Source organism: Nicotiana tabacum, chromosome 11 (genome assembly GCF_000715075.1).
Source record: "Nicotiana tabacum cultivar K326 chromosome 11, ASM71507v2, whole genome shotgun sequence".
Classification (NCBI taxonomy): Eukaryota; Viridiplantae; Streptophyta; class Magnoliopsida; order Solanales; family Solanaceae; genus Nicotiana; species Nicotiana tabacum.
The window spans coordinates 14,009,896-14,027,781 of NC_134090.1; the positions used below are offsets into that span (position 1 = coordinate 14,009,896).

The 17,886-nt window shown below is 35.2% G+C and overlaps 1 pseudogene; it reads left to right on the forward strand.

Annotated features, from left to right (window-relative positions):
* The first annotated feature begins 422 nt into the window (after positions 1-422).
* On the forward strand, positions 423-3,070 carry LOC107806862 (F-box/kelch-repeat protein At3g06240-like; annotated as a pseudogene).
* The last annotated feature ends 14,816 nt before the right edge of the window (positions 3,071-17,886 follow it).

Genomic DNA, 17,886 nt, shown 5'->3' on the forward strand with positions numbered 1-17,886 from the left:
TTATTTACTATTGTTCATTGATAATGCTTTTATCGACTTACTGTTAACATTCAATTTTTACACCTTTTCTTTCAAATCTTCTATATATATATATATAGTTTCATCTTATCTTTTTTTAATAAGTGATAATTATGTTTTCTTGAGTTTACATAATTTATTGACAAAAATCACAAAAGGAAATGCTTTTTGAAGAATTTTGAAAGAAAAAGAGAGAACATTTTTAATATGTTTTGAACACATTTCTATTGAATTTTATTTCAAAGAAAACAAAAAACCTTTTTGATTTTGATCCTTTACATATTTTGAACAAACAAATTTTTATTTCTTATTAAAAGTTAAGAAACTGAAATTAACACAAATATTAGATAGTTGAACTATTGTTATGCCAATGATTTTAGAGTTCGAATAATAAAATACCATTGGCTAAAAGGGAAAAAAGAAATTACCAATCATATCAAAACTAAAAAAGAAAAAAAAAGTTAAAAGGAAAAAACAACTTGAACCGGCCTAACCGCGCACTCCTTGGGCAATATAAAAATAACACAGCGTTCAAATAAAGCTCCAAAAAAGACGAAACTTTTCAATCAAAGCTAAAATAGGAGAAGAAGATAAACCCTACCATTCAAATTCTCCAAATAGGACACAAAGGGCAAATCCCCAACAGAAGAAGAAATCAGTACCTCTCAATCATATTCGCAAAGGTATTTATGTTTTTTTTTTTTGTAACAATAGTGGTGTTTGAGTCAACTTTTACGCAGAATCGGATTTAAGATTTGAAGTTTATGGTTTCTATAGTTATCTTAAGTTAATATGCAGTAATAACTGGATTCACATTTAAATATTTATAAATATTCAGTAAATTTCATAATACATATAAAAAGTCTGGGCAAAAACTTCCTCCATGTTTTACACCTTAAGGGCTCGTTTGGTACGAGGGATACGGAGTAATTAATCCCGGGACTAAATTTAAGAAGAGCTTATCCCACGTTTGACTGGGAGAAAATTGTGGTATAATTAATTTTGGGATTAGTTATCCCGAGATTGTAGTGTTTTTATATCCCCATGAAAAGGTGGAATAACTAATCTCGGGATAATTAATCCCGGGATAATTAATCCTAGGATAACTTCTTTCCAACCAAACGACCTCTAACTTTGCCCACCAAGATTTAGGCGGATAAGAAGATTTATTTCTCTTTTTTGCCTCCATTCATAGTACTTTTGGCGCGGGGGTATATATCTAAGTGTAAAAATTCACTAAAATTGCAAAAAAAATAGTAGATATAAACCCCTTAACTTTAAAAATATAATGAGTTTGAAATATTGTTGATCAGGTTAGTTCAGGGTGTAACAATTGAGTTTATTTATCGAGGTTTGTTGGTTGGACTTAGATTTTGAATGTAGATATCATGAACGCGAGGTGCAGGATATCAGGCCGAGAAACTCGGGCAACCATTCCCCTATGTGCCAATCGCTAGCGCATCCAAGGCCCCGGCGCCCAGCTCAGCTGGAGAGGCCTAGCCTGATTTGAGAAGTGCTAATTCGGTTCGGATAGACTTCATTCAAGAATGCCACCGCCCCGGGAATCAATAAGATAATTGTTATGGCTAAAAGGTGTATTTTCCATGTTTAATTTAGACTTAAATTGGTAAAATATCTTAGACATCGTGAGAAATTTTAGCTGAACATGGTTGCGGTGTTTCTAAACTCTTGGTAAATAACTGAATTTGTCTATTATTTGAATACTTTAAAAATAAATTGACTGATAGCACTTTCTTGTTCTATCCAGGCAATGGAAGTTCACTTTCAAGAGGAAATACTTATGGACATCCTTAGCAGGTTATCTGTGCAGTCTCTTCTTCGATTCAAATGTGTTTCGAATTTTTGGAAAACATTGATCTCCGGGCCTTACTTTAAGATGACGCATCTCAATCATGCCAAGAATGATGAAAATTCCCAAAAATTTCTCATTTGCCAGTTGTGCCCTGGGGATGGTATATATTCCGTATGCTGTTGTCCATTAACGTTGGTTCAACGGGTTGAGGATGTACGAAAACTTGATTGCCCTTCAGACTCTTAATTGTGGTATTGCTCAATCTCTTGTTGTTATGATGGCTTGGTTATTATTGAGGTTTGTGATAATACTGTTGATGAACACCACATACTTGTGCTATGGAACCCCTCGACAGGAGAATCAATAGTACTTCCTGATCCAGAATTTCCACCGAAGGGAGTTTCTTGTTTGGGATTGGGTTATGACTCAACTAGCGGTGACTATAAGATTCTTAAGGTTGACGAGAAGAAAGAGAATGGTCGCAAAGTACTAGTGAAATTCTTGCGCTGAAAAGTGGTTCGTGGAGAAAAATTGATAAACATCCTCGTGACATTCACAACGAGTTGTTTGGTACGCATTCTTTGGCATTTGTACATGGGGCATTTCATTGGGTCGGTATTTCGAGAAATTATTTTGTTGTTTCATTTATTATTTCAAATGAAGTATACGGAGAGATACCATTGCCAGAAATATTTTTGCATAATATTTGCGTTTCAGTATTGGAAGAAATGCTTTGTGTTTATTCTACTTATGATTTTTTGCGGGAGAACACTTTTAAGTTATGGGTATTGAAAGACTATGGTGGCAATAAATCTTGGGATGCATTGTTTACTGTAGGAGATCCCGGATATATAAAGTCGTACCAAAATATAGGTTTGCGGATGGTGAAGTCCTATTCTGGTGCAGGGGTTTTGACGGGCAGTCAGTTAGGACGTCCAGAGGACCATTTGGATTGAGGCCTCGAGCTAATAGCTTTCAGAATGGATTCGCTTTTACAGAAAGTTTGATCTCTCCAAAACTACTTACTTAGTATTTGCTTTTATATGATCGAAGACACTTTTCCTTTTTTCCGTTATCATGTTACAACCTCTTATTCTTGTTAGTTTATCTATTACTCGCCAGTTTTTTGGTTTCAAAATGTATTTACCAAAGCTTTGAGCTTGCTTGTTTCATTCCCCCCTCCTCCTCTCTCTTCTACTTATTGATAGTCTAGTCTTATATACTAATTGCTTCGAGTAATGCACTGCTTATTCTTCAGCTATAGTTCACTGCAACGGTTCCGGTTCCTAGTTGGATTGATAATTAGAACTATGAATTAATTCATTCATAATTGGATGATTAGACAATATCAGAAAGGACTGGTCTTTTGAGTCTGTGAGTTGGGCTTAAGTACAATGGTATGAAGGGTGCTAAAACTTTCTGATAGATGAGACACAGTAGAGAATATCACGTCATAAGGAGATTTATATATTAGGTTTGAGCTTGTGGCTGGGGAAGAAGGGGAGTCTTTGCGTAACCGGTAAAGTTACTGTCATGCGATCAGGAGGTCACGGGTTCGAGCCGTAGGAACAACCTAATATACGGTAAGGCTGCGTATGATAGACCTTGTGGTCTGGTCCTTCCCTGAACCCGCGCATAGCGGGAGCTTAGTGCACCGGGCTGCCCTTTCTCGTGGCTGGGCAAATGGGGCCAAGTTGCAGGTGGTAAAATAGTTAAAGCCATCTGAAAATTATGGTGAATAGTGTTTGATGTCTTTGGTTTTGATGAGGTGCAATTTGTTCTTTTTTGTTCTTCTTATTTTATAAAGTAATATGTGCTGCTATAACTTATAAATTTTGTTGTTTCTATTTACTTCTATAGGTACTTTTCTCCTCTCTTTTTCTCCTCACAAAGTTAAAAGAAATACTCATACGAGTAAACGAATTTTGCAGCTGTTTATCCTTATTGAAAAATTGCTATATTTTGTGTAATGATGTGATTATAATTAGATTGCAGCTCAAGCAAAATGGATTGTCTTGCAATGGATTCTATTTTGTTTTTTGGTCATTAAAGTATGTTTTAGTCGTATAATAAGTTTTTACTTTGGTTCTATGTTTTAATATGAATCTTTTTGCCTTATCATAAATTTATAGGCCAATTAACCTATGGAGAACTTCTAATATATTTTTACTATTATACACACAGACACATTTACATATTGCTTAAATTATGTTTTTACTTTTATTTTATTATATATAATGAAGGATTGAGATAGATTTAAATAGGGTTGTGCATAATTTGGTAAATACTGAATTATCATACAGAAACCGAAGTTTTTGGTATTTGGTATTGTTGGAAAATTAGTGATATCTCAAAAGGTAATGTCCATCTTGGTTTGGAAATTTTTTTTTCTTTGAAATATTATTTACATCTACTTATTATTTAGTAAGTTATGTTACAATTAATAGAGCCAAGCTAGTCGTTACTAGCCGTTGGAGCAACACCTATATAAACATGGTCTTGAAGAGCTAAAGATACACTTTCTAATGCAACTTTCTGAATCATCTTCTTCCTTCTATATGTTGGGTTTCTTTCTTGAGTCTTCTGTTAGTTCTGTTCCCAGTTTAATAACTGAAAGAGCTTGTTGAATCCTGAGGGATACGCCTAATTTTATTGATCATTGTGTGGGCGAAATATCCTTAAGGACAGTTTTCTTGACACATCTCAAGCTAATTCATATTTTCCGTAACCAATTTTTCTAACAATCTTAAGGATATTTCCACGTTATTATGGGGAATAATGCTACTAATGTTGTTGTTGATGCTAATTTACCACTTTATTCTTAGGAAGAATACGAACTAAGTATATTATTCACGTTGACGTTTTCTGCATTGTTGCTGTTGTATTCGTACTTTTGGACCTTAAAATTGGATTCTGGTAGACTTTAAACATGGTAGCTTGTTCCACTTGACATGTTTTATGTGACATAACATTTAACTATAAGGTACGCGTAATTGGACTAATACCTCCTAAATTTATGTTATTTCCTGCTTATTCTTGGGAATAAAATAGGTAGATGAACTTTGGCCTCAAGATGATACATATGATAGATGATACATATGATGTCCTTCCAATTTTAGAATATATATAGTTATATATTAGTTGCTAATATGCATGGATTTGTAGTTTGTTACTCTGTGTATATGTTGCATTGTGAAAGACACAGCACTTTAATTTCGTAGGTCTTAGAGCTGCTTTTGTAGTTCCCTGGATCGTGAGTGTTCTCATAATATCTTGAAGAGGCAATATGGTATTAATTATTCTATTGTCAAAGATCATGAGAATAAATAATGAATTGCATGGTCAATCTGATGATCTTTGGAATAAAGTTATATTATTAGATTGTTATTTATAAAGTAGAACTCCTAAGCTATAAATAGATTATCCCCTTAACGTAAATTTTTTGAAAGTGTGGGGGTCGAGAATGTATTGCCAATAATTATGTAGCCTGATCATAAGGAAAATAATGAGGAAAAATATTTATTAAAATTATTATAATGAAGCCTAACAAAATTGAGATTTGTTGTTGCAGAAATTTATATTGGAAGATAAAAATGAGTTGTATTTCTGGCTGTGAAAAATTATTTTGTTTTGGGTCTTTTAGTAATTTGGGTGAAGAAATTATTGAATTATGACTCCTTTCCTACTAACTTGCGATATTTTTGTAGAAGTTAAGTTGCTTTTATGTTTAGAAAATTTTACCTTGGTATTTGAGAATGGAAGATACCAAAAGAAAATAAATTCTTATATGTGTTGAAAGATGTTTCAAAAGGCACTTGTATAGAAGTCAAGTTTCATTTCATTTGAGATGATTTTATGCCTTACTTACTATGATTTAGTATTTTGTATGTGAATATTCCACTGTATTAGAAGGATATGTGGAATATAAGTTAAGCGACATGACAGGGGAAGGGGATGTGGAAGTCAGGCTTGACTCACAAGTCATCCTCAAGAGAGAAAGTTTTAAGTACTTAGAGTATATTATCCAGGGAGATGGGGAGATCGACGGAGATGTTACGCACCGTATTGGGGTGGGTAGATGAAATGAAGGTTAGCGTCTGGAGTCCTGTGTGACAAGAATGTGCCACCAAAACTCAAAGGTAAGTTCTATAGAGCGGTGGTCAGACCGGCCATGTTGTATGGGGTTGAGTGTTGACCAGTCAAGAATTCACATTTCCAGAAGATGAAAGTAGCAGAAATGAGGATGTTGAAATGGATGTGTGGGCACACTAGGCTGAATAAGATTAGGAATAAAGATATTCATGAGAGGGTGGGCGTGGCTCCGGTGGATGACAAGATGCAGGAAGAGCAACTTAGATGGTTCGGACACGTGCAGAGGAGAAGCCTAGATGCCCCGGTTAGGAGGTGTGAGCGGTTGGTTTTGGCAGGTACGAGAAGAGGTAGAGGGCGATCTAAGAAGTATTGGGGCGAGGTGATCTGACAGGACATAGCGCGACTCCAGATTTCCGAGGACATGGCTCTTGATAGGAAGGTGTGGAGGTCGAGCATTAGGGTTGTAGGTTAAAGGGTAGTCGAGCAGTTTTCCTCTTCGTCCCGATTTCCCTCTTTGTACCGATGAGTATGATAGTGTTTTGTCTAGCACTGCTAGCGATTTATGTTTTGTTTCATACCTTTGCATAATATTTGTGTTACTGTTTTTCCATTTATTCATTGTCTCCCACGTTTCTGATATTATTTTTCAGATTTTGTTGTCATAGATTGTATCTGAGCCGAGGATCTCCGGAAAATAGCCTCTCTACCCCCTCTGGGGTAGGGGTAAGGTCTGCGTACACTCTACCCTCCCTAGACCCCACTAGTGAAATTCTACTGGGTTGTGTGTTGTTAGAAGGATATAGTGATGATATTGAATTTTTTATTCAAATGAGAAAAGCTCAATAGTGATTGTGTGATCACCTTTTGGTGGGTGTTATGGTATTAAATTGCCTAGAAGTGAGGTTGATTAAGCAACCTCTTGGTGAATTAAACTGACAATAATTATATCGATGAATTGTGATTGCCAAAGTACAATAACTATTGTAAGAAAATAAATCTTTCAATGGGAAGAGTAGACACATTTTCTAGAGATATAATTGTAAGCACGTAATTTTTGCCCTATATGAGAATTACTCCCAAAAAATTCAAAAATAAAATGATTTTCCTTGGTGTGCAATTTTGTGATATTTTTGGATAATTATTGGTATTTGTCTGTGCATGTTTATTTGGTAAATTAATAAAAATACAAAAAATATGTCGCATTTTGCATGTAGGATTTAATTCTATAATTGTTACTAATTAAGTTTGTTTTACAAAAATTAAAAATTACAAAAATAGGCATCTTTTCCATTTTTAGCATTTAATGTCCAATTATACAATTTTATGCTTAATTATTACTTAATTGTGCGTTAATTGTTATTGGGAGTTAATTTGCGCTTTTATAACATAATTTAGTTCTTAATAATAATTTAAGTATTTTTATAATTTAGTTTTAGAAAAATAAAAGAAGAAAGAGAGCGAAAACATAAAGAAAATCGGAATTGGGCCTCTTCTTCAATTTCAAACCACGAGCCCAAAAAATTGTCCAACCTTTCCCGATGACCCGGTCCATCTCCACGCGGGTCGACCCGGTCCGCCCCATTAACCCAAATACCCAACACCCCTATCTTCATTTTTTCATTTTTGGTCCAACACAAAACAAAACAAAAAAAAGAAACCCAAACCCTAAGAACCTAAACCATCCCCCCCCCCTATCTTCTTCTTCCCCAAACTCAAAAACACACAACCATGGCAGCCTTTCCACCTCCTCACGCCCAGAACAAGCTCCAACACCATCGTCGAACGCTCCAAACGACCATCGTCGCTGCCTCGTCGAGCTTGAGCATGAGCTCGCATGGTCGTTGGTCGCCATGTCTTCATCTTCTTCGTCGAAGGCAACACCTCGCCATGAACGACCCCTCAAGCTCTAGCTTCAAACGACGACTGCCCCCCTTCCTCGACGCTGCTGCTGCCCGCGTCCACCATTTAAACAACCAAACGACCTGCTGCTGCCTGCTAGCTGCTGCTGCGTACTTTCCTCTTCGCCGCTGCTGCTACTTCTTTTCCTCCATTTTTTGGCGCTGCCACTGCTTCGTCGTCTTCTCCATACAAACGGCCAGCTGCTACTGTTTCTTCTTCGCTACGTCCAGCCATGGACAACTGTTGTCGCTGCTGCATTTTCCAGCTTCATCGAGGCTCGTCGCCGCTGCTTCTCCTCCTTATACCATGGCAGCTGACGTTGCTGTATCTGCTGCTTCCTCGATGGCCAACCATCCATTTCACACCTAAACCCAAACCCCATCGACGACCATGCTGCCCGCAGCTGCTTCATCGCTCCCATGGTTGTGTTCTTCTGCTTCACTTCCTTCAGTTGCTTCTTAGGTTCGTCTTCGTCGTCGTTTGTTTGAGTTTTGGTTGGGGTCGTCAAAACAGTCCATCCGAGTTCATCTTGGTCAGTCGTTGTTCGTCGTTTCGATCCGGTTAGTAGTTTTTGAATTTCACTTTTGTCCGTATTTTATTTTGATGTTATCAAATCTAAAATCGGTAAATATTTGATTTTTGTTTTGTTCGTGTTCATTGTTTTGTTAATTTTTCAGTTTGTTCATGTGAAATTGTTAGTTTAATGTTCGTTAGATTCAAATTGAAGTTTAATTAATTATTTTCAGTTTGTTTCATGTGTTATGTATTTTTTCAGAAATTGTTAATGTTTGTTAGATTCAAGTTTAAATTCATAATTGTTTCTTCTTCGATTTTGTTTTATTATTTGTCTAAAAGAATTTAGTTGTAATAGGGAAATATGTTGGTTTAGTCATTTGAATCCGTCATGTTTTGTTGTTTAAAATAGATTTAATTCATGTTCATCTTTGTTTGAAGGTCATTTTTAATCCAGTGATTTAATGTGAGTTTATGTTTTGGTTTTTGATTTGTTGATTTAGTATGAATCATGTATTGTGTTGTTAATATTGTTGTTTCCTTGCTCATCAATTTTTGGCCTAAGTTAACCAGGATTGGTTCCCAATATGGTTAATTTATGCACATTAATTTGATTTTGTTCAATTTGTGTTCATGTGATTTGTTGTTGAATTGGTTGAGAAATCGTGTTCATATGATTTGTTGTTTGAATTTGTGTAGAATTGGTCATACTGGCTATATTTTGGTTGAGTTTGATTAATTGATTTGTTATAGCTGATGGGGTAGTTTGGTAAATTGCAGTACGTTCAAGGGTAAGATGGTAATTGCAATAAGGTCAGAGGGGTAGTTTGGCAATTAAATATTTTTTGTAATTCTTTATGTTAAGCATGAAGGACAAAATGTAATGGGGTGTGGGTGATATAATTGTTTATATTAGGCATGGGGGACAAGATGTAGTGGAGGGGAATATGATAATTGTTTATGGTAGGCATGGGGGACAAGATATAATGGGTTGAGTTGATATATTTGTTTAATGTAGTGGGGGATGAGTGGGAAGATAGTGGGTTTGGTAGGAGAAAGTGGTGGTTTTTTTAATTGATTTAAGTGTTTGGGATGGGAAAAAATAGAGGGACTTGAATCAGATTTAGGGAGAGAGGACAGAAGAAAATTTTAAGAGAGAGAAAATTCCGAAAAAATACTAAGAATTTAGAAAAAAAAACATTCTGGAAATTCAAAAGAAGAAGAATATACACCTGATATACAATCCAAATATTCTGATATACGGATTGAGAAATTAAGGGTTAAACACTAATTAGTCTTTCAAAAATCTGAAAAGATTCCCTTTGTTTATGTCCGTTGATTGTTGTTGTTGTTTCTGGATTTTTGTCTCGATTTTAAAATCTGTCACTAAGTTTCTCGTTGCTGGTTGTTACTGGTTGTTGGGGTTGCTGTTGTTGTATGCTACTGAATTTCTGCTGATCTCCCTTTTCTTTTGCTTCCAATATCAGGTACACAACTGACACGCTGATTATTGTAAACTGAAACAGGAAGCATGAATACGAAAAATGAAGAGTTGAAGTTCTAAATTTATTTTTATTATATTCTGATTTTTATTTGTATATATAAATTATTTAGCTTACAAAAATCAGAATCATGTAGCTATTTAATATATATAGTGGAACATCTGACGATAGTTTAACGGATGAACTATCTATATATATTGCCTAAAAACAAATGAATGGTGTAGTAACTCCGTCTAGTTAAAAATCAAACGAATAGACCATTTCGGAACTTGTAGGAATATTGTTTAGTAATATTGGTTAATTTCAGCATGTAAATGGTTTAGGATTAAAATTAGATTGCTAAGTTTTTTTTTTTAATTTGACAAACTGAGAACATGCCTAGTATAATGTAACTAGGTAGTAACATGTGAATAAGACGGCTCACGTCTAGTTTTATGTCATACACGTTGGGCCTGGGCCCGCATTGGCAACGGACTGCCCTGCTTGCATCATTTTTCAGAATTTATGAATCATATTCGAAACCCGACTATAACAACTCAAGCATGTAAATAAATTAAGATCTTTTCTCTTTCATTTTATAGAGACATAATAGAAAAAATGTAGTCATTGTAGGTTTATCCTTTCATAAAATGAGACGAGCCTCACCAAATAAAACAATGCAAATTGCGGGGCCCTCAATAACTGGTCACAATAAAATACTTAGAATTTGGGATGGACTGTTTAGTGAATTTCACTGCCTTCCCCAAAGACAATAAACGCGTTAGACTCTTTAGGCGCGACTTAATTAAATTACGTTCTTAAACTCGGGTGCGCATTTATGTGACCCAAATTCAAATCTCAACGGAGTCGGAATGTATTAACAACCATGAGTGCATTGACTGTGACGTGGTTCGAGACGCATTTTCACGACATTGCAATTCTATAAAAATGATAATAATAAAAGCGGTTTAAACTTAATGAAAGCACATAAGTAATAACATGTATTAAATCAGATATCTAGCCATTATAACATTTAAGCGACCGTGCTAGAACCACGGGATTCGAAGGTGCCTAACACCTTCCCTCGGGTCAACAGATTTCCTTACTTAGAATTTCTGGTTCGCAGACTTCATTTGGAAAGTCGAATATTTTCCTCGATTTGGGATTCAAGATAAACCGGTGACTTGGGACACCAAAAGCCAAACCTTTCCCAAGTGGCGACTCTGAATTAAATTAATAATCTCATTTCGAATATTGTCACTTAAATTGGAAAAACACCCTCACGCATTCAACCCTTCGGGGCGGGCGCGCAAAAAGGAGGTGTGACAGCTCTGGCGACTCTGCTGGGGACATTAACCCTTCCGGGTCGTTCTACTACGGAAGCTATCCACCTTATCAGGAGGTTGGTAGAACAATACAGGGATAGGAAGAGGGATTTGCATACGGTGTTTATTGACCTAGAGAAGGTGTATGATAAGGTCCATAGGGACGTCCTTTAGAGGTATCTGGAGGTGAAAGGTGTGTCGGTGGCTTACATTAGGGCGATAAAGGATATGTATGATGGAGCTATGACTCAGGTTAGAACTGTGGGAAGTGACTCAGAACCTTTCCCGGTGGTTATGGGGTTACACCAAGGATCTGCGCTCAGTCCGTTCTTAATTGCCCTGGCGATAGACGCATTGATACACCATATCAAAGGAGAGCTGCCATGGCGTATGTTATTCGCTGATGATATAGTTCTGATTGATGAGACGCGAGGCGACGTTAATGGGAGACTGGAGGTAAGGAGGCAGGCCCTGGAGTCTAAAGGATTCAAGTTGAGTAGGACTAAGACGGAATGTGTGGAATGTAAGTTCAGCGACGTGACAGGAGAAGAGGATGTGGAAGTCATGCTTGACTCACAGGTCATCCTCAAGAGAGAAAGTTTTAAGTACTTAGGGTCTATTATCCAGGGAGATGGGGAGATTGACAGAGATGTTACGCACCGTATTGGGGTGGGGTGGATGAAATGGAGGTTAGCATCGGGAGTCCTATGTGACAAGAATGTGCCACCGAAACTCAAAGATATGTTCTATAGAGCGGTGGTCAGACTGGCCATATTGTATGGGGCTGAGTGTTGGCCAGTCAAGAATTTACATATCCAGAAGATGAAAGTAGCAGAAATGAGGATGTTGAGATGGATGTGTGGGCACACTAGGCTGAATGAGATTAGGAATAAAGATATTCGGGAGAGGGTAGGCGTGGCTCCGGTGGATGACAAGATGCGGGAAACGCAACTTAGATGGTTCAGACACGTGCAGAGAAGAAACTTAGATGCCCCGATTAGGAGGTATGAGCGATTGGCTTTGGCAGGTACGAGAAGAGGTAGAGGGCGGCCTAAGAAGTATTAGTGCGAGGTGATCAGACAGGACATGACACAACTCCAGATTTCCAAGGACATGGCTCTTGATAGGAAAGTGTGGAGGTCGAGCATTAGGGTTGTAGGTTAAATAGTAGTCGAGCGATTTTCCTCTTTGTCCCGGTTTTCCTTTGTACTGACGAGTATGATAGTGTTTTGTCTAGCACTGCTAGCGATTTATGTTGTATTTCATACCTTTGCATAATATTTGTGTTACTGTTTTTTAATTTATTCGTCGTCTCTCACGTTGCTGATATTATTTTTCAGATTTTGTTGTCACAGATTGTATCTGAGCCGAGGGCCTTCCGGAAACAGTAAGGTCTGCGTACACTCTACCCTCCCCATACCCCAATGGTGAGATTCTACTTGGTTATGTGTTTTGTTGTAAACTAGTCGTTACTAGCCGTTAACTAGCTGTTGGAGCAATACCTATATACACATGGTCTTGAAGAGCTAAAGATACACTTTCTAATACAATTTTCTGAATCATCTTCTTCCTTCTATATGCTGGGTTTCTTTCTTGACTCTGCTGCTAGTTCTGTTCCCAGTTTAATAAATGGAAGACCTTATTGAATCCTGAGGGATACACCTAATTTTATTTATCACTGTATGGACGAAATATCCTTAAGGACAATATCCTTGACACGCCTCAAACTAATTCTTATTCTCCATAACCAATATTTCCAACAGATATTAGGTATGGTATTTGGTATGTTAAAATGAATACTGAAATACTGATATCGTACCGAAATATATATTATATTACATAATACACATATTATTAATTATAATATAAAAATAAAAAATCTACAATTTTACTTTCCTTTATTCTCTAAGTTCATCAATTAATTGTATGCAAGTAACAAGATATTTCTAATGATTAAATTTATTTCTTTATGTACATTTTTCTCTCTATTGGTTGATATTTGCTAGTTTTGGATAAACTTTTATCAACAAACGTTCTCAGTTTTATTTGTTTGAGTACTTTAATTAAGAATATTAGAGTTTATGGCTCTATGCACTAGTTATTATTCAAACCAAATAAATTGAAGTCACCGAACTAAATTATAAATCAAAATCGAAAGGAGAAAAATCAAACCATACGAATTTAATTAGGTACGATATTAGTATAACATTTTAAGAAATCAAATACGAAAAATACCGAACCGAAATGTCGAAATACCATACCAACCGACGAACACCCCTAGAAACATATTTAATAATAATTTATATAGACGATTGTAACTTCTTTTTGGGATTGTTGCTCATACCAACGGATAGAGCTTGTGGATTGTCGAACGAGTTCAATAGATCCCCTCAAAGACAGGCGTAATCGTTGATACCCCACGAAAGTCCTAATCAATTCTTGATAATAAAATATAGCTCATCATTCTGATTGTAACTATAACCTATGACAAGAACGGCATGACGCCATGGTACTCCATTTGGATAACGAAGTACATCTTCATCCTGCCGAGGGGAATAAACACTTTGAAACAAAAGTAGATTAAATTGAACAGGTTCTTTGAGAAAATATACTAGACTTGAATCAAGCCTTCATTTTAAAAATAAATATCCTAAATACATGTTTTTTAATACATACAAAATTTCTGAACATTACTGACTGGTTAAGCATAGAAAAGTGTACAATGACTTTTCATTTATAATCAATTTTCAGATGATATGAAAGTCATGAACCCTAAAAATTATATGGCATCACATTAGGGCGAGACAACATACTTTGATCATTTCAAGTCTTCTAAAGAAAAATAATTCTTCCAAGAGTAAAATTTCCATTCCACATGAACAAGAATCATATATAATATTTTGTAAACATAAACTGATTAAGTCAACCTATGAATTTGATAACTAAAGTGCGAAGGGAAAATAAATCAAGTACTCACATCACAATCACAATGAATAAAGTACAAGAAAAGTTTACTTTTAACTCCACTAAAGATCTATAGGGAGTACAATGTTTGATGAAGCTATGATACACATATATTCCCGTTGTAAGAGGTTGGCGACATAAATGATTTAGGACATCAAACCGCTCGATAAAAGTACTCCTCTCACAAGAGAGCTTGGTCCACCACAAAGCACGTGAATTATAACACACATAAATACATTTTTAAATTATTATTTTGAAAAGAAAATCTGTAACGAATATACTCGTAAATTGAGGCATCGACACGGAAGATTGCGGTCATTCAGATATGGATATTCTTCCTCTGTGTGCAGGCCCCTCCCAATAACGTATCCATAACCAGGGGCGAATTTACCTTGTTCGACACCGCTTCGCTGGAAATTTTCTTAAATATATAATGCAAAATAAAACAATGAATAAAGAAAATAAAATGACACAGCTTTTTGCAAATTCCATCTTGGCTCGCTGGTTAGGCTCCTGATATCTGTAACAGAGTTCGACGGTTCGAATCTTTGCATCGTTTTCTCTGAAAGTAATAAACAGTATAAAATCGGTATTCGATTATTACAAACCATAATTTTGACAATTTTATTCATTGCATTTTACCGAAAGACTTGGCTTGTTGCTTAGTTTTATTTGTAAGTTGTTCTGGTCTTTCGAGTTGGATTTTTTTTAAAACATGCGTTATTATTTTTATGGAATTTGATGGAATTATTTAGAGGTCACCTGATTGATGTTAATTTGTATTTTAGATTAATTTCATAATGAACAGATTTCCTCTAGAGCACTGAATTTTGTTATCCAAGTTATCTTAAATTCATCTAACATGAGGAAATGGCCAATGATTCGTAATAATGTCCATAAACATGTCGAGAAGAGTTGTAGCATACTTGTAATTTTTTTGATATAATATGACGTCGCTAATGTGTTTACTCTTTGTTTCTTTTTTATACATATCGACACCGCTTACAAAAAATTCTGCGTACGCCCCTGTCCATAACCAAATGAAGAGCAGAGCCCAGCAGGATGGATTGGGAAACAATGAACCATTTCTGACTATGATTGATCAGGTGCAATCGCATCAGGATCCTCCACTACGACGAGAGCACCAACTATGGCGCTAAGAGTGAAGGCAATGCAAGAGTCAGTTACAATAAAAAAAAATACAAGATAAGAATTTGGGAGTTACTTTCAATGATGCGAATGAGATACATTATATTCTTTTTATGAAAATTGATAAAAGAAGACTTGAGAAGAATGTAGTGCAGTAGTTCCAGTACTACCAAGGGATTTACGGAGGTATAACATCTGATATGCAACATTAATTAAGTACTACCAAGGGATTTACGGAGGTATAACATCTGATATGCAACATTAATTAAGTACAAGAATGGAAAGCCAAAGAGTATGAAAAAGTTATTAAAATCAGGAGACTAGATACTTACCTAGGTCTAACCGATGGCCGACATGGGTCATGATCGTACTATCGGTGAAGTGTAATCTAGCCTACAAGATCAAGTGAACAAAAAATATAAAATTAAACATTTAAACTTAACTTTGCAATTTCAAAAAGTCTTACCCCATTAGAGGTAAGCATTCCATAGTCCTCTAGTCCCAATTTATCATTTGTGTCCGTATGTATATCATCTATCTCCGTATAATCCATTTTGTCTTGATTCTGCTGCAAATAATAATAATAATAATAATAAATATTAAAACTGGAATAAGATGCTCATTTCATCAGCAACCATCATTCAATCAGAAAGACACATAACAAATCAAGACTTTCATGCACAAATGATATGATATACATCCCTTATTAGATCAAACACACAATCTAGTTTAGTTAAAAGATTGAATCTTATATTAAACTAGCAGGGTGTTGCTCGTGCAATGCACGGTCCAATATGAGTAAGAACGAAATTAGGTAATTCACTACACACTAGCCATGCACAATTTCATAATGTGGGAGCTTTATTGTCATATCTTTTAGATGATTTGATGAGCTACCAACTTTTTTCATCTGGAATGGCCGAGTTTTTGCTCTAAAAGGAAAAATTTTGAAGTTTTTTTTGGAGCGCGAAGGAGCCTATGTTTTCAATTCACTAATCTTTGTGATTACATTTTATTACAACAATTATGTTTTTGATATATAATTTTTACTTATAGTTCAAAAGTTCAATAATTGTATCAAATATAAAATATTCATTTATATCTTTAAATAGTTCAATTACCTTAAATAATGATTTGTTCTTCAAGTTAATATTTTCTCTAATATTTTAATGATATAATATTTAATCACTTCTTATTTGAATTGTATGTTTATTATTTTTAAATATAGATAAATTATACGCATTCAGATGTTGAAAAATAAAAACTCTTAATCATTCAGTATTCAGATCTAGATACCCCATCTTAATATTCAGATGCACATTTAAATATAGACATCTTAATCTAAAATAAACATATGAGGCCTAAGCCTCACGGTTTTCCCCTTTAAGCATTTCGTAATCACGACTTAACTGAACTTGTGCCCCATAAACATCATTGACTCCTCCCAAATTTGAGCGACGTCTTTGAAACTCCGAGATACAAGATAAATAATATAATAGCTTAAACATTTCATAAAGTGCATTAATGAAAGCATTAAGTATTTAAATGCAAACATAAGAAGACTCAGTCATGAGGCATCAAAGATAGTAAGCGTAGCACTTTTTAATACTTACGGAGTTTAATCTGTAATGATATTATCGCTCTACCGGCATATTGTTATTGGTCGAATATATAGCGAATTCCTCCAGTATGGATTGGAAAACAGTTAGTCATCTCCCGCTTGGAGAGATCAAGTGCAATCCTCTAAGGATCCTTCACTGCCCCCAAAGCACTAAGTGATGCGCTAAGGGCGAACACAACACACAATTTTGTTACATTTAAAAAAAAGTCACAAGAAATTTGAGATTCACTTTCAAGAAATTGATTAAAAAAACATGGGAATAAGGTAGAGTGCAATAGTTTCAGCAATACAACTACTAAACCCACGAAATTTAATCATTTTTTAAAAGCTTAATTAACTTCATATGATATTATTGTTTATATTGGTAAGGGTTAACTAAAGTAATAAAATATTAGCCATGTGTTTGTAATATATTACCTTAGATTTTATTGTAAAATACTTTATTTACTAATATGAAGATTTGAGTAGTTTCATTCAAAGTTCTAAAATATTTTTAATGTTAAAATAGGCAATGTTTCTTTCTTTCCCTTTTAATTTTTTTGTACTTTTTTCCAAATTCAATATTATCTAAAAAAAATAAAAAATCCACTACTAAGCAAAGAATTTACTGGCATTCCTCTCGAGCTGCTCCAGTTTAATTATGCAATTTAATAAAATATTATATATTTTGTTATGAACTTCTCAAACAACACAATTGTAAATAGGAATGGTGAACTATTCGTTCATTAATGGAAACTCAGTACATGGATGTCACGTCCCAAACTACCCCCTAGACGTGACTGACACCCACCTAATATCACCTGCCGGGCGAACCATACTTTCTTACCTTAGTCATTTATTTGCAGCATTTGATTAATTAAATGAGTACCTAAATAATCTGATAACTATTACGAACAATTAATATCTCAAATATTAGATTAAAACTCTAGCCCAAATCCCACACTAGACCATGGAGCATCTAAGAGAATTACAAAAGGCCTCATATGAATAAATAATAAAAGACTCTTTGGG